The 22,444-nt window shown below is 49.3% G+C and overlaps 1 long non-coding RNA gene across 1 annotated transcript in view; it reads right to left on the bottom strand.

Moving 5' to 3' along the window:
- LOC138551124 (uncharacterized) overlaps positions 1-15,668 on the bottom strand; it is a 133,907-nt gene extending 118,239 nt beyond the window's left edge. The window contains exon 1 of the long non-coding RNA XR_011294862.1: positions 15,558-15,668. This is a non-coding gene — a long non-coding RNA (uncharacterized lncRNA). The remainder of the gene's footprint in view (positions 1-15,557) is intronic.
- Between the last annotated feature and the right edge of the window lie 6,776 nt (positions 15,669-22,444).

The following is a 22,444-nucleotide window of genomic DNA, read 5'->3' as shown; positions in this document are numbered from 1 at the left end:
CGGGTACAAATACATGATTGCAATAGCAAGATACCATTACCCGAATTGCAGCGTAGTGCGCGGGACGTGCTCGGCCAAAGGGGAGAGCCGTTTGCACAGGTGGAATCAATCACCACAGGTGGAGGCCATACAGCCTGAAAACACATAAATTGCACAGCCAGTCTCCTCCCACAACCACAGCGAAATGCTACCGGCAGGACTCGCGATGTTGGCCCTGGGGGACCTGATAGCACTGCAAGTGCTCCGACTCCAAGAAGAAGACGAACAACAACTACAACCAGCCGCACGGAGGAGACGCAGGAGGAGGAGGAGGCCAAGGCAGGGCCAGCAAGGCCCACCAGCACAGCCACTACCACCACGCAGGCAGCCCGCAATCCCACGCCTCCGAGCACATCCGTTCAACCTCACTGATGAGCAGATCCACACCCTCTACCGTCTGGACCGGGGCACCATAGCCGCCATTGTGGACATGACACAGGCTGACCTAGTCAGCATGATAGATAGCCCAACCGCTATCCCACCCCTACTGAAGGTGGTGTCTGTACTCCACTTCCTGGCCACAGGCACCTACCAGCACACAGTCGGACAGTTGCATGGCATATCACAGCCACTGTTTTCACGGACACTATTCCAAGTGCTCGATGCCCTCCTGCCGCACGCAGACGACTACATCTCCCTACCACGCTCGGAGCAGGAAATTACGAACACAAAAGTGGGATTCCATGCACTTGCCGGCATACCGGGTTGCATTGGTGCCATCGACTGCACCCATGTTGAATTGGTCGTCCCACATGCCATGGAGGCCCAGTACCGCAACCAAAAACAATTTCATTCCCTGAATGTACAAATGGTGTGTGACTCCAACAGGATCATTACGCATTGTTGTGCCCGATTCCCTGGATCAACCCATGATTCCATGGTCTTGAGGAACTCTACCATACCACGCTACATGGAGCGACACGCAGGGTACAGATCCTGGCTACTCGGTGAGTCTCATTGCATGCATGATGATGTGGGGTATGTGATTTGGCAATGTACTGGCAGGAAGGGGGGGGGGTGTGCGTACGTATCAATGGCATTCCACATCCTACGTTTATCGTCCACATACAGGTGATGCTGGATATCCACTGAAGAGATGGCTCCTCACACCAGTCTGGAACCCACGGGACCTGCATGAGGAGGACTACAACCATGCCCACTCACGTACCCGTGTAGTCATAGAACAGGCATTCGGCCTACTGAAGACTCGTTTCCGCTGCCTCAGCAGGTCTGGCGGGGCACTCCTGTACCGCCATGAGAAGGTTGCAAAGATGGTCATGGCATGTGTCATGCTCCACAACATGTGCGTACGTAGAAATGTGCCCATGCCCCCTGACGCTGAACTGCAAGCACCGGATGATGGTCATGATGAGGGTGGGGATGTGGCAGCACCTCAAGGAGTCTGCGAGGCACCGGAGGGCCGTGACATCCGTCAGCATCTCATTGATGTATGCTTCTAGCACTCACGCCTGGGGGCTGATACATGGACACGGGACTCGTGGCACTGCGTGTGTCTGGGACATGCACAATATGGACTGTACGCCTATGATGGCCTAGTACACAAAGATCAATGTCCACACATCTCATTGGGTGATCGTGCACTTTTTATGGCATATGTGATATCATGTTGAACACCCTATCGACCCGCCACCCAAGTGAGCCCAACACACCCCCTCCACCCTCCTACCTCCCACCCGAACACCAGTGTCCAAAGATGCTCATTGTCAGTGGCCTGTCGCTATTGCAAGCCCCCTCTGCGGGTATCAGGGGCACCCCTGCCTGTGGAGCGCAGGTTCCTCCCTGATCTACGTTGGGGGCTGCCCTGGACGGAACTTGCAACGGATGATGTGTCTGCCTGCTCACGTCCATGCATGTCCCTAAGGGTTTGCGAGAGCTCAGTGAGCACACGGCGCACTGCGGCAAGTTCGGCACATACGTCTTTGGACGTCGCATGCAGTTGCCCCCTCAGGCTCTCGGTGCTTCTCTCCATTTGGACTCTCAGGCTCTCGGTGCTACTCTCCATTTGGACTCTCAGGCTCTCGGTGCTACTCTCAATTTGTGCCCTTAGCGTCTCTGTACATCTCTCCATTTCTGCCCTAAGTGTCTCTGTTGATGTTTCTATGTCTGCCTTGGTGCCCCCACATTCATCGGCATGGTCCTTGAGGAGTGTGGCCATTTGCTGCTGTTGGACGATTAACTTGTCGAGGGACTGTTGCCTCTGCTGGGCCATGCCCATTTGCGGGGGTGTCACAGAGGGGCTGTTGTCCTCATGTTGCCTTGCCACAGGGCTTGGGGGGGATGGCCAGTCGTCGTCTTGTGGCTGCCCCTGCGTGGTATCCTCATGTTGTACGGGATGGGACAGACAGGGGGATTGGGACAGGTCATGGATGGATCTGACCTCGACATCCCCGTCTTCTGTGTCGGAGCATGCTGCCATCAATGGGGTGTCACCTATGGTGCTGCTGCCACCAGAGGCAGTGCCTTCTGTGGCATCCATTGGGGGGACCTGTGGTGGTGGTGTTGTGGGCATGCTGGCTGCTGGGGTGCCTGTTGATGTTCCCTCCTCTGTGCTGCCACCTGATTTGTGCTGCTGCCGTGTCTTGATGCGTGCAGCTGAGGTGGAGGGTCTCTGGCCGTTGGTCTTGGCCCTCTTTGCAGGTGTGCTGGTAGGGGTGTCCTGTAGCTCGTCGTTTGGATCGGACCCTGTGGTGGAGTAAAGGAGGGCGAGGGTTATTGATGGGTCTGTGGGAATTGGAATGGCATTGTATCACATGCTTTGGGGTGGTACCTGAGGGTGATTTGGGTCGGGGCCTTGGAGGTGCTTTAATTTGTGTGTGGAGTGAGGGTGCAGTTGTTTGGCAGCCTGCAGTTAGGGTGTGCCTGCTGCACATGTAGTGCGTGTATTAGGGGTTTTTAATTATTTATGTATTTATTGTGGGTTTTAACGTGCGCTATCAGGCCGATGTGTGTGGACGTTCTCCTGGACATGTGTTTCTGTTGCACTATGTGGACGCATGGTACTTCACATGGATGGACTGTGTGGCTTGTTATGTCTGGCCCACCTACCTGAATCTTCGGATGTCTGCACTCCTTTCTCCATCCCTCCGACTCCCTCTATGCTCTCCATTCCGATGGTGGAGGCACAGATTTCTTCCCAGGGGGTCAACTTGATGGGTGATTCAGGACCTCCCCCGGTGGCTGTGGCAATGTTGCGGTTGGCAGAGAGTATGCTGCGGACGCGTATCCGCAGGTCGTCCCATCGCTTGCGGCATTGCTGTGGGGTGCGGGGTGCGGTCCCCACCGCACTTACCCGCTGTGCCACCAGAGCCCATATGGCCTTCTTGTTTGCAAGTGCCGTCCTGGTCATTTGCGTGGAGAAGACCACGGCAGCATTCTCCTGGAGGGTCTCTGTTAGCACGGTGAGTTCCTCACGGGAGAAGTGGACCTGCCGCTTGCGGTCGCACGCTTTCTTCGCTGCTTTTCCCATTTTTCTTGGTTTCGCTAGGGTGGTTGACGGGGTGGGGTGTGTCTCAGGGTAGTGTTTTTAGTGGTTGTGTGGTTTTAGTGTATTTATAGGTGTACGCCGGGATGTTTCCCGTTCCGGGCCCGTGTTTTAACTTCCGTTTCCGTATATTTCCGGCCACCGTACTTTCCGGTAGGCGCACACTGCGGTGACCGCTAGGAGGGGTGGCGGTATTGCACCTGGGGCCCCGTACGGCGGCGGTGTGGGCCGTTTTGGGGTCTTTTCCGCCATCGCGGACTTAGCACTTCCGCCATGCCGTGGTGCTCGTGCCCGATGAGTCGGAATAGGCCGCACTTTGCTCCTTCGTGCAATGGCGGAAACGCTATTTACGCTGTGGCGCTCCGGTCAGTCGATTTCCGCAAGGGTCGTAATGAGGGCCAATGTGATGTCCATGAGCATCTCAGGCATGCTCCTGCTACCCTCTACTGGATTTACAAAGCCTGATCCTGTAGCATATGTGGAGATGCCCAGCGCATCAATGTGATGTCCATGAGCATCTCAGGCATGCTCCTGCTACCCTCTACTGGATTCACAAAGCCTGATCCTGTAGCATATGTGGAGATGACCAGCGCATCCATGTGATGTCCATGAGCATCTCAGGCATGCTCCTGCTACCCTCTACTGGATTCACAAAGCCTGATCCTGTAGCATATGTGGAGATGACCAGTTCATCCATGTGATGTCCATGAGCATCTTAGACATGCTATTGTTACCCTTTACTGGATTCACAAAGCTTGATACTGCAGCATCTCTGGAGATGCCCAACGCATCAATTAGATGTTCATGAGCATCACAGACATGCTCCTGCTTCCCTCTACAAAGCCTGAAACTGGAGCATATCGGAGGATGCCAGGTGCATCAATGAAATGTCCCTGAGCATCTCAGAAATGCTCCTGCTACCCTCTACTGGATTCACAAAGCCTGATACTGAAGCATCCCAGGAGATGCCCAGTGCATCAATGAGATGTGCTTGAGCATCTCAGGCATGCTCCTGCTACCCTCTACTGGATTCACAAAGCCTGATCCTGTAGCATATGTGGAGATGCCCAGTACATCCATGTGATGTCCATGAGCATCTCAGGCATGCTCCTGCTACCCTCTACTGGATTCACAAAGCCTGATCCTGTAGCATATGTGGAGATGTCCAGCGCATCAATGTGATGTCCATGAGCATCTCAGGCATGCTCCTGCTACCCTCTACTGGATTCACAAAGCCTGATCCTGTAGCATATGTGGAGATGCCCAGCGCATCAATGTGATGTCCATGAGCATCTCAGGCATGCTCCTGCTACCCTCTACTGGATTCACAAAGCCTGATCCTGTAGCATATGTGGAGATGACCAGTGCATCCATGTGATGTCCATGAGCATCTCAGGCATGCTCCTGCTACCCTCTACTGGATTCACAAAGCCTGATCCTGTAGCATATGTGGAGATGACCAGTTCATCCATGTGATGTCCATGAGCATCTCAGGCATGCTCCTGCTACCCTCTACTGGATTCACAAAGCCTGATCCTGTAGCATATGTGGAGATGACCAGTGCATCCATGAGATGTCCTTGAGCATCTCAGGCATGCTCCTGCTACCCTCTACTGGATTCACAAAGCCTGATCCTGTAGCATATGTGGAGATGACAAGTGCATCCATGAGATGTCCATGAGCATCTCAGGCATGCTCCTGCTACCCTCTACTGGATTCACAAAGCCTGATCATGTAGCATATGTGGAGATGACCAGTGCATCCATGAGATGTCCTTGAGCATCTCAGGCATGCTCCTGCTACCCTCTACTGGATTCAAAAAGCCTGATCCTGTAGCATATGTGGAGATGCCCAGCGCATCAATGTGATGTCCATGAGCATCTCAGGCATGCTCCTGCTACCCTCTACTGGATTTACAAAGCCTGATCCTGTAGCATATGTGGAGATGCCCAGCGCATCAATGTGATGTCCATGAGCATCTCAGGCATGCTCCTGCTACCCTCTACTGGATTCACAAAGCCTGATCCTGTAGCATATGTGGAGATGCCCAGCGCATCAATGTGATGTCCATGAGCATCTCAGGCATGCTCCTGCTACCCTCTACTGGATTCACAAAGCCTGATCCTGTAGCATATGTGGAGATGACCAGTGCATCCATGTGATGTCCATGAGCATTTCAGGCATGCTCCTGCTACCCTCTACTGGATTCACAAAGCCTGATCCTGTAGCATATGTGGAGATGACCAGTTCATCCATGTGATGTCCATGAGCATCTCAGGCATGCTCCTGCTACCCTCTACTGGATCCACAAAGCCTGATCCTGTATTATATGTGGAGATGACCAGTTCATCCATGTGATGTCCATGAGCATCTCAGGCATGCTCCTGCTACCCTCTACTGGATTCACAAAGCCTGATCCTGTAGCATATGTGGAGATGCCCAGTGCATCAATGAGATGTCCATGAGCATCTCAGGCATGCTCCTGCTACCCTCTAGTGGATTCACAAAGCCTGATCCTGTAGCATATGTGGAGATGCCCAGTGCATCCATGTGATGTCCATGAGCATCTCAGGCATGCTCCTGCTACCCTCTACTGGATTCACAAAGCCTGATCCTGTAGCATATGTGGAGATGCCCAGTGCATCCATGTGATGTCCATGAGTATCTCAGGCATGCTCCTGCTACCCTCTACTGGATTCACAAAGCCTGATCCTGTAGCATACGTGGAGATGTCCAGTGCATCCATGTGATGTCCATGAGTATCTCAGGCATGCTCCTGCTACCCTCTACTGGATTCACAAAGCCTGATCCTGTAGCATATGTGGAGATGAGCAGTGCATCCATGTGATGTCCATGAGAATCTTAGACATGCTATTGTTACCCTCTACTGGATTCACAAAGCTTGATACTGCAGCATCTCTGGAGATGCCCAACGCATCAATTAGATGTTCATGAGCATCACAGACATGCTCCTGCTACCCTCTACAAAGCCTGAAACTGGAGCATATTGGAGGATGCCAGGTGCATCAATGAAATGTCCCTGAGCATCTCAGAAATGCTCCTGCTACCCTCTACTGGATTCACAAAGCCTGATACTGAAGCATCCCAGGAGATGCCCAGTGCATCAATGAGATGTCCTTGAGCATCTCAGGCATGCTCCTGCTACCCTCTACTGGATTCACAAAGCCTGATCCTGTAGCATATGTGGAGATGCCCAGTGCATCCATGTGATGTCCATGAGTATCTCAGGCATGCTCCTGCTACCCTCTACTGGATTCACAAAGCCTGATCCTGTAGCATATGTGGAGATGCCCAGCGCATCAATGTGATGTCCATGAGCATCTCAGGCATGCTCCTGCTACCCTCTACTGGATTCACAAAGCCTGATCCTGTAGCATATGTGGAGATGCCCAGCGCATCAATGTGATGTCCATGAGCATCTCAGGCATGCTCCTGCTACCCTCTACTGGATTCACAAAGCCTGATCCTGTAACATATGTGGAGATGACCAGTTCATCCATGTGATGTCCATGAGCATCTCAGGAATGCTCCTGCTACCCTCGACTGGATTCACAAAGCCTGATCCTGTAGCATATGTGGAGATGACCAGTGCATCCATGAGATGTCCTTGAGCATCTCAGGCATGCTCCTGCTACCCTCTACTGGATTCACAAAGCCTGATCCTGTAGCATATGTGGAGATGACCAGTGCATCCATGAGATGTCCATGAGCATCTCAGGCATGCTCCTGCTACCCTCTACTGGATTCACAAAGCCTGATCCTGTAGCATATGTGGAGATGACCAGTGCATCCATGAGATGTCCTTGAGCATCTCAGGCATGCTCCTGCTACCCTCTACTGGATTCACAAAGCCTGATCCTGTAGCATATGTGGAGATGCCCAGTGCATCAATGTGATGTCCATGAGCATCTCAGGCATGCTCCTGCTACCCTCTACTGGATTCACAAAGCCTGATCCTGTAGCATATGTGGAGATGCCCAGCGCATCAATGTGATGTCCATGAGCATCTCAGGCATGCTCCTGCTACCCTCTACTGGATTCACAAAGCCTGATCCTGTAGCATATGTGGAGATGACCAGTGCATCCATGTGATGTCCATGAGCATCTCAGGCATGCTCCTGCTACCCTCTACTGGATTCACAAAGCCTGATCCTGTAGCATATGTGGAGATGACCAGTTCATCCATGTGATGTCCATGAGCATCTCAGGCATGCTCCTGCTACCCTCTACTGGATTCACAAAGCCTGATCCTGTAGCATATGTGGAGATGACCAGTGCATCCATGAGATGTCCTTGAGCATCTCAGGCATGCTCCTGCTACCCTCTACTGGATTCACAAAGCCTGATCCTGTAGCATATGTGGAGATGACCAGTGCATCCATGAGATGTCCTTGGCATCTCAGGCATGCTCCTGCTACCCTCTACTGGATTCACAAAGCCTGATCCTGTAGCATATGTGGAGATGACCAGTGCATCCATGAGATGTCCTTGAGCATCTCAGGCATGCTCCTGCTACCCTCTACTGGATTCACAAAGCCTGATCCTGTAGCATATGTGGAGATGCCCAGCGCATCAATGTGATGTCCATGAGCATCTCAGGCATGCTCCTGCTACCCTCTACTGGATTCACAAATCCTGATCCTGTAGCATATGTGGAGATGCCCAGCGCATCAATGTGATGTCCATGAGCATCTCAGGCATGCTCCTGCTACCCTCTACTGGATTCACAAAGCCTGATCCTGTAGCATATGTGGAGATGACCAGTGCATCCATGTGATGTCCATGAGCATCTCAGGCATGCTCCTGCTACCCTCTACTGGATTCACAAAGCCTGACCATGAGATGTCCTTGAGCATCTCAGGCATGCTCCTGCTACCCTCTACTGGATTCACAAAGCCTGATCCTGTAGCATATGTGGAGATGAGCAGTGCATCCATGTGATGTCCATGAACATCTCAGGCATGCTCCTGCTACCCTCTACTGGATTCACAAAGCCTGATCCTGTAGCATATGTGGAGATGACCAGTGCATCCATGTGATGTCCATGAGTATCTCAGGCATGCTCCTGCTACCCTCTACTGGATTCACAAAGCTTGATACTGCAGCATCTCTGGAGATGCCCAACACATCAATTAGATGTTCATTAGCATCACAGACATGCTCCTGCTACCCTCTACAAAGCCTGAAACTGGAGCATATCGGAGGATGCCGGGTGCATCAATGAAATGTCCCTGAGCATCTCAAACATGCTCCTGCTACCCTCTACTGGATTCACAAAGCCTGATACTGAAGCATCCCAGGAGATGCCCAGCACATCAATGAGATGTCCATGAGCACCTCAGGCATGGCCTATGCACCACCAGATTCACTCCAGTTTCCAAGCCAATGTGCTCTAGGATTTCAGGAGTCAACCACCTACTTCCGGTATGGTGTTGGAATATGCTCTAGGATTTCAGAAGTCAGCAACCTTCCTCCAGTGTGGAGTTGGAATACGCTCTAGCTTTCCAGAAGTCAGCAACCTTCTACCTGTGTGGTGTTGGGATGCTCTCTGGGGTTCCAGAAGTCAGCAACCTTCTACCTGTGTGGTCTTGGGATGCTCTATAGGGTTCCAGAAGTCAGCAAACTTCCACAGATGCAGTGTTCGAATGTGCTTCAGGTTTCCAAAAGGCATCAACCTTCCTCATGTGTGATGGTGAAATGTGCAATAGGATTCCAGAACTCATCAACCTTCCACGGTGTGGTGTTGGGATGTACTGTAGGATTCCAGAACTCATCAACCTTCCACGGTGTGGTGTTGGCTGCGCTCTAGGTTTCCAAAAGTCATCAACCTTCTTCCTGTGTGGTGTTGGGATGTACTGTAGGATTCCAGAAGTCAGCAACCTTCTGCCGGTGCGGAGTTAGAATGCGTTCTAGGTTTCCAAAGTCATCAACCTTTTCCCTGTATGATGTTGGAATGTTCAATACGATTCCAGAAGTCAGAAACCTTCCTCCTGTGTGATGTCGAATGCTCTCTAGGATTCCAGAAGTCCTCAACCTTCCTCCTGTGTGGTTTGGAAGGTTCTCTAGTATTCCAGAAGTCATAAACCTCCCTACTGTGTGGTGTTGGAATGCTCTTGAGTATTCCAGAAGTCATCAATGTTCCTCCTGTGTGGTGTTGGGATTTGCTGTAGTATTCCATAAGTCATCAACCTTCCTCCTGTGTGGTGTTGGAATGCTCTCTAGGATTCCAGAGGTCAGCAATCTTCCTCCTGTGGGGTGTTGGGATGTGTTGTAGGATGCCAGAAGTCATCATCCTTCCTTCTGTGTGGTGTTGGGATGCACTCTAGTATTCCAGAAGTCAGCAACCTTCTTCCTGTGTGGTATTGGAATGCACTCTAGAAGTCCAGAGGTCAGCAACCATCTTCCTGTGTAGTGTTGCATTGTGCTCAAACATTCCAGAAGTCAGCAACCATCTTCCTGTGTACTGCTGAGATTTGCACTAGGATTTCAGAAGTCAGCAGCCTTCCTCACGTGTGATGTTGGAATGTGCAATAGGATTCCAGAAATCAGCAACCTTCTTCCTGTGTAGTGTTGGGATGTGCTGGAGGATTCCAGAAGTCAGCAACCTTCTTCCTGGGCGGTGCTGGGTTGTGCTGTAGTATTCCAAAAGTCAGCAACTTTCTTACTGTGCGGTGCTGGGATGTGCTGTAGTATTCCAGAAGTCAGCAACCTTATTCCTGTGTGGTGCTGGGATGTGCTATAGGATTCCAGAAGTCAGCAACCTTCTTCCTGTGTGGTGCTGGAATGTGCTGTGGGATTCCAGAAGTCAGCAACCTTCTTCCTGGGCGGTGCTGGGTTGTGCTGTAGTATTCCAAAAGTCAGCAACTTTCTTACTGTGCATTGCTGGGATGTGCTGTAGTATTCCAGAAGTCAGCAACCTTATTCCTGTGTGGTGCTGGGATGTGCTGTAGGATTCCAGAAGTCAGCAACCTTCTTCCTGTGTGGTGTTTGGGTGTGCTGTGGGATTTCAGAAATCAGCAACCTTCTTCCTGTGCGGTGCTGGAATGTGCTGAAGGATTCCAGAAGTCATCAACCTTCTTCCTGTGAGGTGTTTGGGTGTGCTGTAGGATTTCAGAAATCAGCAACATTCCTTCTGTGCAATGCTGGGATGTGCTGTAGTATTCCAGAAGTCAGAAACCTTCTTCCTGTGCGGTGGTGGGATGTGCTGTAGTATTCCAGAAGTCAGCAACCTTCTTCCTGTGCGGTGCTGGGATGTGCTGGGATGTGTGGTAGGATTCCAGAAGTCAGCAACCTTCTTCCTGTGCTGGGATGTGCAGTAGGATTCCAGAAGTCATCAACCTTCTTCCTGTGCAGTGTTTGCGTGTGCGGTAGGATTCCAGAAGTCAGCAACCTTCTTCCTGTGCGGTGCTGGAATGTGCTGTAGGATTCTAGAAGTCAGCAATCTTCTTCCTGTGTGGTGCTGGTTTGTGCTATAGTATTCCAGAAGTCAGCAACCTTCTTCCTGTGTGGGGCTGGGATGTGCTGTAGAATTCCAGAAGTCAGCAACCTTCTTCCTGCGTGGTGCTGGGATGTGCTGTAGGATTCCAGAAGTCTTCAACCTTCTTCCTGTGCGGTGTTTGGGTGTGCTGTAGGATTTCAGAAATCAGCAACCTTCTTCCTGTGCAGTGCTGGGATGTGCTGTAGTATTTCAGAAGTCAGTAACATTCTTCCTGTGCGGTGCTGGGATGTGCTGGGATGTGCGGTAGGATTCCAGAAGTCAGCAACCTTCTTCCTGTGTGGTGCTGGGATGTGCTGTAGGATTCCAGAAGTCATCAAACTTCTTCCTGGGCGGTGTTTGGGTGTGCTGTAGGATTTCAGAAATCAGCAACCTTCTTCCTGTGCAGTGCTGGGATGTGCTGTAGGATTCCAGAAGTCAGCAACCTTCTTCCTGTGTGGTGTTTGAGTGTGCTGTAGGATTTCAGAAATCAGCAACCTTCTTCCTGTGCACTGCTGGGATGTGCTGTAGGATTCCAGAAGTCAGCAACCTTCTTCCTGTGTAGTGCTTGGGTGTGCTGTAGGATTTCAGAAATCAGCAACCTTCTGCCTGTGCAGTGCTGGGATGTGCTGTAGGATTCCAGAAGTCAGCAACCTTCTTCCTGTGCGGTGCTGGGATGTGCTGTAGTATTCCAGAAGTCAGCAACCTTCTTCCTGTGCGGCGTTTGGGTGTGCTGTAGGATTTCAGAAACCAGCAACCTTCTTCCTGTGCGGTGCTGGGATGTGCTGTAGGATTCCAGAAGTCAGCAACCTTCTTCCTGTGCAGTGTTTGGGTGTGCTGTAGGATTTCAGAAATCAGCAACCTTCCTCCTGTGCAGTGCTGGGATGTGCTGTAGGATTCCAGAAGTCAGCAACCTTCTTCCTGTGTGGTGTTTGAGTGTGCTGTAGGATTTCAGAAATCTGCAACCTTCTTCCTGTGCAGTGCTGGGATGTGCTGTAGGATTCCAGAAGTCAGCAACCTTCTTCCTGTGAAGTGTTTGGGTGTGCTGCAGGATTTCGGAAATCAGCAACCTTCTTCCTGTGCAGTGCTGGGATGTGCTGTAGTATTCCAGAAGTCAGCAACCTTCTTCCTGTGCGGTGATGGGATGTGCTGTAGAATTACAGAAGTCAGCAACCTTCTTCCTGTGCGGTGCTGGGATGTGCTGTAGGATTCCAGAAGTCAGCAACCTTCTTCCTGTGCGGTGTTTGGGTGTGCTGTAGGATTTCAGAAATCAGCAACCTTCTTCCTGTGCAGTGCTGGGATGTGCTGTAGGATTCCAGAAGTCAGCAACCTTCTTCCTGTGCGGTGTTTGGGTGTGCTGTAGGATTTCAGAAATCAGCAACCTTTTTCCTGTGCGGCGTTTGGGTGTGCTGTAGGATTTCAGAAAGCAGCAACCTTCTGCCTGTGCAGTGCTGGGATGTGTTGTAGGATTCCAGAAGTCAGCAACCTTATTCCTGTGCGGTGCTGGGTTGTGCTGTAGTATTCCAAAAGTCAGCAACCTTTTTCCTGTGCGGTGCTGGGATGTTCTGTAGAATTACAGAAGTCAGCAACCTTCTTCCTGTGCGGTGCTGGGATGTGCTGTAGGATTCCAGAAGCCAGCAACCTTCTTCCTGTGCGGTGTTTGGGTGTGCTGTAGGACTCCAGAAGTCAGCAACCTTCTTCCTGTGCAGTGCCTGGATGTGCTGTAGGATTCCAGAATTCAGCAACCTTCTTCCTGTGTGGTGTTTGGATGTGCTGCAGGATTTCATAAATCAGCAACCTTCTTCCTGTGCAGTGCTGGGATGTGCTGTAGGATTCCAGAATTCAGCAACCTTCTTCCTGTGCGGTGCTGGGATGTGCTGTAGGACTCCAGAAGTCAGCAACCTTCCGCAGATGTGGTGTTCGAATGCACTCTATGATTGGTATATTTCTCCTGTTGCACAGCTGCAACAGTTCAGTGCCTGCTCTCGTTCACATTCTGTTTTGCTGTCTGGAACTCCCTCTTCAAGTTCCACCACATGTTCATTTCACATACATTCCTATTTGCAAAGTTATCTTCTTTTCTGCAGTGTAAACACTAAATGCAGAATGCACAGTGATGTACTGTGTGGAGTGCACACGTGTGCACGATTCGTCCCCAAGGCATTGATAGTGTATGCGGTTACATACTCAACTTGAAGAAGGGAAGAGTCATGGGAGAAGAGTTTGAACCTCTTTTTCAATATTATGTTTTACTGTGAACTGTTATCGCCTAAAACGCCCCATAATTGGCTACAATTAGAATAGATTGATTATAATATGAGCAGCTGTTTGATGTTATGTAAGGGTTCACTTTTATGCCTTGCACTGTCGATCCTCAATGGCTTAGAATTCAAACATACTGCTTGAGGGAGATGTCGCTACTGTTTGCAGAGCAAATGGGGGGGGGGGCAAAGTTCAGGGCTGTGACCAGTGGAATGTTCCCCCTGAGGCTGCCTTTTCTACATGTCTATCTTGCAAGGGATCTGATCATCACGAGGTGGCTTCCTCAAGGGAGACCCCTCCTCAGTGTTAGGGTCATCGCTGCACGCACCCCCACCCGACATTGCAAAGAGACCCTAGTGGGTTTTATAGAGGGTTTTGAGGCTCCTGATCTAGGCAGGCCCTCCTATTCAACTGCAAACAACACGGTGTGGAGGTGGAGGGAGGGACACATGAGCAGTAGCGAGCCGCACATGTAGGTAGAGTGTTCAAATACAAGAACATGTCAGGAGTTGAGTGAACTATAAAATAAATTCACCCTGTATTGGAGAGTTTGGTGAAGCTGAAAAGTATTTTGTGTATACAAAGCCATCTAATACTCTTTTGTGGATGATCACTTAGTCCTGAAAGAAACATTGAGTTAAAAGAGCATTGGTTGACCAAAGGGGGCCGTATTCAATAAATATGTTTGAATTCAGACTCGTTAAACTCCTGACGTATAAAACACACACCAGGGTTACAGTGTCGGGTCCAAGAATCGAACAACACTCTGACCCCAGACCTATCCTGAGCTGTCGTGAGTCCTGCGGACAGGATACACTCCTGCCCCCAAGGTAGAGAGAGAGCTGCTGGATCCTCCATTACTGGTGAACACCCCAGCTCCTCCCGCGTTCCTTGATGTTTACTCGCTGCATCCAAAAGGGCCCACATTTCTATCCAGAGCACCGGTGTACCTCAACAGTGGCCCATTCACCACTCTCTTTTGTGATGTGTGCTAGACCACAATAATTGTTCGACATTTTTTTAAATATATATTTTCAATTTGGAAAGGTTTTCAAGAATTTGTTTTCTAGACTATGCGCAAATGTGAAACTCTCTATTAGGGTCATCTATGACCCTTCTCACACCTTCCCGACTTTTCATCTCTAAAACTGGAACAGCAGCTCGTCTGAACCTCCTAAATATTAGGAAAATTAAGCACCTCCTTCCTTTCAACGCCGCCAAGCATCTCTTAACTACTCTTGTCTTCTCTAAACTACTGTGCCAGCATCCTCTTGGGTCTCCCCAACTATTATTTCTGTCCCATCGACAAGACCATTCATTTCGTTACCAGGAATTTCTTTGAACTCCCTCACTTCACACCTACCTCCTCGTCCGGTCTCCAGGATGGGTGGCTGACAATTCAAAACAAGGCCAAATTGAAATTCTCCTGGTTCATAAATCAATCCACAGTAAGGCAGCATCCTATCTATCCTCCTCTATCCAACTCTACAAGCCTTCTCGAAATCTCTGGTCTGCCTCTTCGACGACCGTTGTGGCACCTCGCCCTCCCTGTGCTTCCTCTCACTTCCGCTCTTTCTTCTTGCCCCACTTGCATGGAATTATCTATCCCCAGACGTCAAAGAAACAGTCCATTCTGATTTATGCAAAACCAAACTAAAAGCCTACCTCCTCGCCTCTGAGTTACCCTCTTAACCTACCTCTCATATGCCCGATAGCTAACACTTTTCCCTCTTCCTTGTCCGCCACCCTAGCACTTCACCCATGAACCATCATGGTGACATCCTGAGCACAGCTGGCAGAACCGCCTACCTGAACTTAAAAATGTCCAATGTTGGTACTTCTGAATGTATGTATGTTCACCCATTTATTGCCCTTGGTGACTGTTGGATTTACTCCTCTCCACAACCGGGCTAGAAGGTCACTGGGACTCATCCCATTGGAAGAAGGGGGCCGCTCCCCATCGCATCTGATAGCCTGTCTACTGTACGTTCTTTTGTGATCAAAAGAGCATTGTCGCTCGCTGTATATAAATACAACAAAGACATATTCAATAGTGCAGAGGGGCGTGCCACATAAGTATTTTATCAAGAGGAACTTGGCGCTAGTGTTGGGAAGAGTCTGTTTAGTTACTGGTAAATGGTATGTCCGACTATCTCACTGGCAGCCCACAGTCCCATGAAGAAGGTCAAACGCCCTCCTGTATCTGGCGTCCAGTCCCCCTCGCCCGGGCACTGCCAACCCGCCCCATCCATGTCTTACCTATCCCAATCAGCAGGGCAGCAGCTAGGAGGGGGACAGAGAGAGCCTTCATTTCGTGCGCGTGAAGGAGTCCCTCCCAGTCCCAGGTGAAGGTCAGGGTGGGATGCCTGGCGGTGAGCACTATATATAGCGCAGAGAGTGGCCAGGGGCCAGCTGGAGGGGGCACACCAGAGGGAATGCCATGTTTGCAGCCCAGAATCCGCCATCTCCAGAAGGAGTGTGCATTTGAGTTGCACGTGGCGTGGGCGTGGCAGGGTTGCCTCATGTGTCAAACAATGAACACATTTCGGAATGTAGGGGTGTGCTGAACACACAGCTGGCCACCAGTGCCAGAGCAGAGGAGCCAGGAAGGCAGGTGCTGAGGTGAGGCCATTCTCTATAAGTGCTCCTGACACAGCCCTGTATGGGGGCAGGGTGGCCCCTTCTCACGCCAGCTCATCGCAAACCTCCTAGTAATAAAAACTGGAACCAGCAAAATAAATCATTGCACATGTCTACATGTAGGTTGCCATCATGCACACGACACGAGCACAATCTGTGTTTTGCGACCACCACAATTAGACCCAGCAGCGCCTGCTCGTGCTGATTGGCACACATGCTTAATCCCACTGACCTGTAACTCAACAATGCCTGCATTGCACTGCTCGTCTCAGGAACAGCTACAGCAATACAACTAAGGCAATTCAAATGACATACAAATCTGTTTCTCAGACTGAACAAACTACACAACCATCCTGTAACCTTCTGCTGCCAGTGGATGGAGTCTCTGTGAACGTGTCCCACCTGTCCACTGAAGGCGTGATGTCTGATGTCTGTACATGGATGTGAAACTACATGTGCCAGAATGCAAGGACGAAAAGGACTGCACAGGTTCCTTGCCACTGTCATGGCAAAACTGGTCAGCTTCAGCCACCAAAGAAAAAATGCTGTCCATCACTATATCTGTAAGCCCAAGTCAGGTGTCTCTTGGGTGCTCACAGGGACGGACTGGCAAGGATGGCAAAGGGGCAATTGCCTCCCAGGCTGGATGGGCTGTTGGCCCGAGGGCCAGAGCTCCAAAATGTTTTAAAAAAAGTAATTGAAAAAGACAACATCCTCCAGAATCTAGCCGGCCACAAAGGAACCGAAGGCTGCAAAACCTGCACACATTCTGTGCAAAAGGAGCAAGGCCTTTGTCTTGATTGCAGCAATGCTGGAACCGTGCCTCCCACACATGGCCCTCGCCAGTGAGGGAGAGGGAGGGGAGTCCAGGCTGCATGTCCATACCCCCCAGTGGCAATGTATGCATTTAAATAACAGATTCTGTGACCCTGGAGGGCAATGTTTGCACCACTGCTCCCCACACACCATTGGTCTGTGACAATCCAAAGCCTATCCCAATGCCTACTTCCATGGCCCCCATCCCATGTTTTTCGCAACTTCAACTGCTGTGAAGGTGGAGGGCAGCAAGACCTGAGTCCATATCGGCGAGCTTCGAGGGGATACCTGGGCCCCTCAACCGGCACAGGAGCGGGCTCAAAGTTAAGGATAGCCAAGGGATTCATTCCAGTGCAAAAGGGGGAGTGAATGAAAACCTGGAATGGTTATTGTTCAGGAATAAGAAGAAACCTTTGTGTTTACAAAGTATATTAGAATGATTGTTTAAATGTCTTTCTCGCTTCTCTTGTCATCATGTTCAAAGATTTCAAACGATATGGATGCGAATGGTTTAAATGTATCTAGTATCATCCAGAACAAGACTGCGAGACTTGTCCATGGCCTCCAGCCCAAGGATCGCAGCTCTCCAGGACTGAAATCTCTGCACTGGCTCACAGTGGCTGTGAGGATTAAGTTCAAAACCTTCTGCATTGTCCACAGGGCCTTCTGGGGCCTGGGGCCTCAATACCTTCAACTCGCTGGATCAAGGAGCCTGGGAAAACTGTTAAGAAACAGACACTTATCCTTTTTTCTCTGTGTTTTAAGGGCGCCACAAATGGGAGCTGCAGCCACATGCTTTGTCAGTCTGTAAAAATATAGCCATATCATCATCTCACCCCCCCCCCCGAGCAAGCTTGCTCCGATTTCAGACAATCCCCTAGGGAAGGTGTATATGGCGCCTATAACCCCCCCCCAATCTCCATGTCTGAGGCCCCTTGTGCACTGTGTTACTCCTAGGAACATACCCATATTGTACAGAACAAATAATACCAACACAATACCAACATACTCCTATCTTACTCCTATGGACACAAATAACAAGACACAAAGAACAACACATGAATCGATTCAATTATAACAATGGAATACATTTATTTGGGCACACCAAAACATAATTCAAGCAATACTAAAAATCTAGCCAAGATCGAATTTGCACCTTTTATACTTCTGGTGCAAATGCCATAACTAGAAGCCTCTCAGGTTCCTAATGCAAGCCTGTAATGCAAGCCTTTCATTCTAATACAGTCTAATGCAGGCGTGCGTTTCTAATGCAGTCTAAAAATACAAGCCTATTTTGCAAGCGTCAAACATCCAACAATCCTCTCCTTCATACGGAATCAAACCTCTCTTCAATCCACACCAATCCACACCATGGGTCACACCCACTCTCTTTAAGACAATCCCTGTCTGATCTCCACGTCAAAGCTCTTTGTGTGAGTGTCTGACCAACAACTAGATGATGTCATATTCTATCCATGGATATCATTCTTGGGGGGGGGGCAGGGATGCCCGTCCCCCCAATCTCCATGGCACACCATTCTGTCCCCACTCATTTGGCATGGGCACCTCCCCTTCAGATGTCATGTCCTCTCCAACCCATCAGCAAAGTTACCCCACTAAATGTAATCAATCAGTTTGTCTAGCAATGATCCATACTTCCCATCTGCTTGTGCATCTCTCTGTCTCTGGCTCTCTTCCCGCTACTCTCTGCAATCAGTCAGTCAGCCATAGCAGGCCCTCAAGATCTGGTCACACGACTGCTTCTGCCAAGTTCTGCCAAGCTCTCTCTCATAGCCATCGGATTCGGCTTTCTCTCATTCGCAGGATTGCATTCTCCATCCAAACTCCATCAGCAGCTAGCTCGAACAAACTCCATCAGTTTCTAGTTGCATCCTCCATCAGACTCTCAGCATCTGTCTCAAACTAGCCACAACTCTCTAGACTGTCCCCTCTCCCCTTCTGGTTATACTCTTCATATGACGCACACATCCCTATGGTTACATTCTAAGAATGTCTCTTTCTGTCTCAGCATTCTATATTCAGGCTGCGCCTGCAAGTGTTTGCGTGTACTTTCTTGTCCTGTCACTTCGTGTGCTGTCAGCGTGACATAGAACTTCATATCTCTTTGCTTGGCCTTCTCTGTCTGGTGCGAAAAACACCATCTAATTCCCTCTATTTAGCATTCACTCCACTGTTGGCCAATGAAATGCTCTCTCTGTGCCCCTTTTCAAAGCAACTCCCTTTGCTGAGAAGGCTTCCCTCCTATCTCTCTACCCACTCCATATCTCTCCCTTCATGGCCCCAACCCTCGTGTTGTTTCCGCGACACTCAGAGCTCAAGCTGATAAGCTTCCTTCTTGGACAAGGTTCATGTTATCTGTGTGTCAAACAAATTCCTTCTCAGTGTAATTCATAACAATTCTTCGCGCTGAGCCCAGTGGCACAGACAACTTCTGCTCCATCAGAATGGATTCAGATGCCAGCCTAATGCTTTCTAGCGTTTACCGCAAATCCAGGCACTATAATGCAAACTCATTCTAAGTGACTCAACATACATACATACATACATGACAGTCACTTCATGAGTCTCTACAAAGCATACAATCTAAATGGCTTTTCATGTCATTTCAAATATGCACTGTGTGTGTGTCATTCCAGGCCTAATTCGTTCTGCTCTAGTGCAAACATAAGTTTCTCTCACAGCCTAAGCGCTATTAATGAATGCATAGCATGTCACAAAACATCATCTTTACATGTCAAATATACGGTGTCTCTAAAACACTACATGGCACTCGAAATATATGCAAGTGTCATTCTATTTGCAAATGGCAAACATGTAAAGTGGCTAGCAATCTATAAGCAAACTGCAAATGCATAGTGTCTACTTGCAATAATGTACTAAGCATCACCGATCTGGCTGGATGTACAGCTGTGGATCTCAAAGTTTTATGGACTTGTGGACAGTTACTTCCAGCCTGGTAAGGTGTGTGCAGTTTCACCACGTTACATGTGCCAGTCCTTGTTATTCCTGAGGCACATTTAAACCTTGCCCACCCGATGCTCAACGCCACATCTGTGCCCCCTTTGTCCCCTGTGCCCTTTGCGCCCCTTGTATCATCACACATGGACACTACAGTGACTCTGATCATAGGCCAAATGCTCAAAGCCACTTCAAGAGGCTTGGTTTTCTGCGTTATTCATTTTCAGAAATCAGTCCCAAAAGTATATTGGGCTGAGGCATCCCAGTTCCCGTCACCAAACAGGGACCATGAGATGAAAAGCAGGAGGCAGTAATCCACTTCCGTCTGGATCCACAAACAGTTTAGGATCTTATCGAGGTCATAAGCCATACTGACCAGCGCATTCAAGACCAATTACCCAACACAAACGGGTGCGTGCCAGTCAATCAAAAAGACCTGCCAAGCCCCAGATAAAAACTCTAATCACCGAAGAACACACATCTGACCTCATGGAATTTGGAAAACCACGGGCCTGTAATGCCAAGAAGGAAGGACCAGGAGATTCTGGTGAACCTATTTTCATGTACCGAGGGTTCAATGGACACTCTGCATGTGATTATCCAGTTCAGATCAAGAGCTTGGGAGTGAAGGCAACTACCCTCCATTGGTCGCAAGTTCTCCCCGGCATCCCCCCTCTCATGACTGTTTATCGTTAACTTTGCATGTGTCTGCCTTAGTTGAATTTGTGGGAGCCTGTTAGGCAGAATTATATGCAGTACCCTTTGGGAACACCACACACAATTAAGACTACAAGTGACAGTACAAATTCACCTTTGGTACAAGCCTGTACTACACAGTAAAGTGGTAGCGATGGCTGAGCAGCCAGACTTATCTCATGAATAAAGTGAGCAGTACCAATAGTTACACAAAGGACAGCATTGACTATGGGTCAAATAAACACTGACTCAAGGTTTCTGAGTAAAAGAATATATATTTATTTACACATCAGTTGTATAACATTTCACTAAAGTAAAGCAGTTAAAAAAATCACACTCTTAATACACCACACCACTCCCAATAGTTTCCAGAAAAAATGAAGTGAGGCAAAATGGCACTCTAGTAATTAAAAAGGGAGGGAAAGACAAAGGGAAAGACAAAGTTAAGCAGAATTTGAGCAGCACCAATAGGTAAGTAAGCAGGGTAATCTAGAAAGAGGAACTGCAGTGATGGAATCAAATCAAATCGGCTTAGGGTCAAAGACAATAGGACAAAAGTCTTTTGCTCAAGATCACACAGTTCAGGGTAGTTTGCGGTTAAGTCTTTGCCAAGAGTTCTGGACGAAGTTGGTCGGCAAAAAAGTTAGTTGAAAGAGTAGGGAAGGACAAGCCCTCGATTGCCGAAAGGTTTAACACACCTTCAACGTGGCTGGACGAAACAAACAACCGGATTTGTACAGTACCTTTAAATGGAGAAAAAGCTGTAGCTGAGGCATACGTTCCTGGCAGATCCTGCAGGCTCACGGTTCCTGAACCGACTGTCAGACTGACATGAAGTAGGAAGACTGTAGGGTCCTGAACTGCCTAGGGAAGAGACCAGCAGCAGAGCAAAGCAACAAATAAAAGGTGTGCTCCTTAAACCACAAGCAGGGCCCGACCTTCCTGGCAATCCGGCCCACTGTAGCTCTGTACAGCGAATTCGACCAGAGGAGGGAGTCCTGGCTTGCAGTTTGGGTGAACAGGTTGGTCCCACCAGCTCAGGGGAAGAAGATTCCGGGAGTATCTTCTCTGTCATTGGAGTTTGAGGAATCGGACCTGCAGCAGGGTTTCACCAGCGGTTCAGTCGTGGTAGGGGTCCTCTTCCTTCAGCTCCTCATCCGTTATTTCGTTCCAGTGACGACTCTGCCTTTCCAGACCCAGAGACCTGCTTTTTATCCAGTTTTCCCCCATTTACACAGCCTGGCTGTCAATCACACAGCAGGGTGGCTGTCCTGGCGGGACAGGCACCTAGCCAAACAAACAGGATTTCGACTTGGGTTACCAAGGGAACCCATGGCAGGGGTCCTAAAACCCCTCCCTCATATCCTGCCTACCCAGACTTTCAGGCGTCTAAGCAGGGCTTCTGTGTAGAAGCCCGCGAAGAGACAGTGACCAAAGGAAGCAAACCTGTTTTGGCGTGCAGAGAAAAACACGAGAAAGACATTTTCAAAAAGAAATGGTGAATAAACCCAGCCGGAACCGTATAAAAATTTATATGGTCTAGCGGGTTTAAGTGCGAATCTACCAAGATAGTAGAAAACAATATCAAGTGTTTTAAGATAACCGCGGTAGGAAAAATAGGGTAGTTACCACTGCCACCAGCCAAGTCTTGATGAAAAGGGAGCAAAACAATGCTCCAAGAGAAACAGACAAAAAGGGATATGTATCAACCCTTTCCAATACTCCATGTAAGATGGTTTGTACTGGGTCTATGGATTTAAAGACTAATAAAGTCAATGGCAAATTTACAGGTTCTGGGAGACAGTAGTCAGTCCCAGAAAATGGAGTCTGAGTTGAGGAAGTCTAAAAGACAACCCTGTGTCACTGCACTGAAGGTGCTGTTTGACACACAGTAAAAAGATGATGCCTGTGGAGTAGGTGAGGCTCCACACTCTATGAACACAAAAATGTTAAACACACACAGCAAAACACATGTAACAGTGTGAAAAAAGGCTCACACTCTTACCAGGTGAAAA

The sequence above is a fragment of the Ambystoma mexicanum genome, chromosome 1q, assembly GCF_040938575.1.
Source record: "Ambystoma mexicanum isolate Mex_15411 chromosome 1q, UKY_AmexF1_1, whole genome shotgun sequence".
Taxonomy (NCBI): Eukaryota; Metazoa; Chordata; class Amphibia; order Caudata; family Ambystomatidae; genus Ambystoma; species Ambystoma mexicanum.
This window is presented reverse-complemented; position numbering and strand designations above follow the sequence as displayed.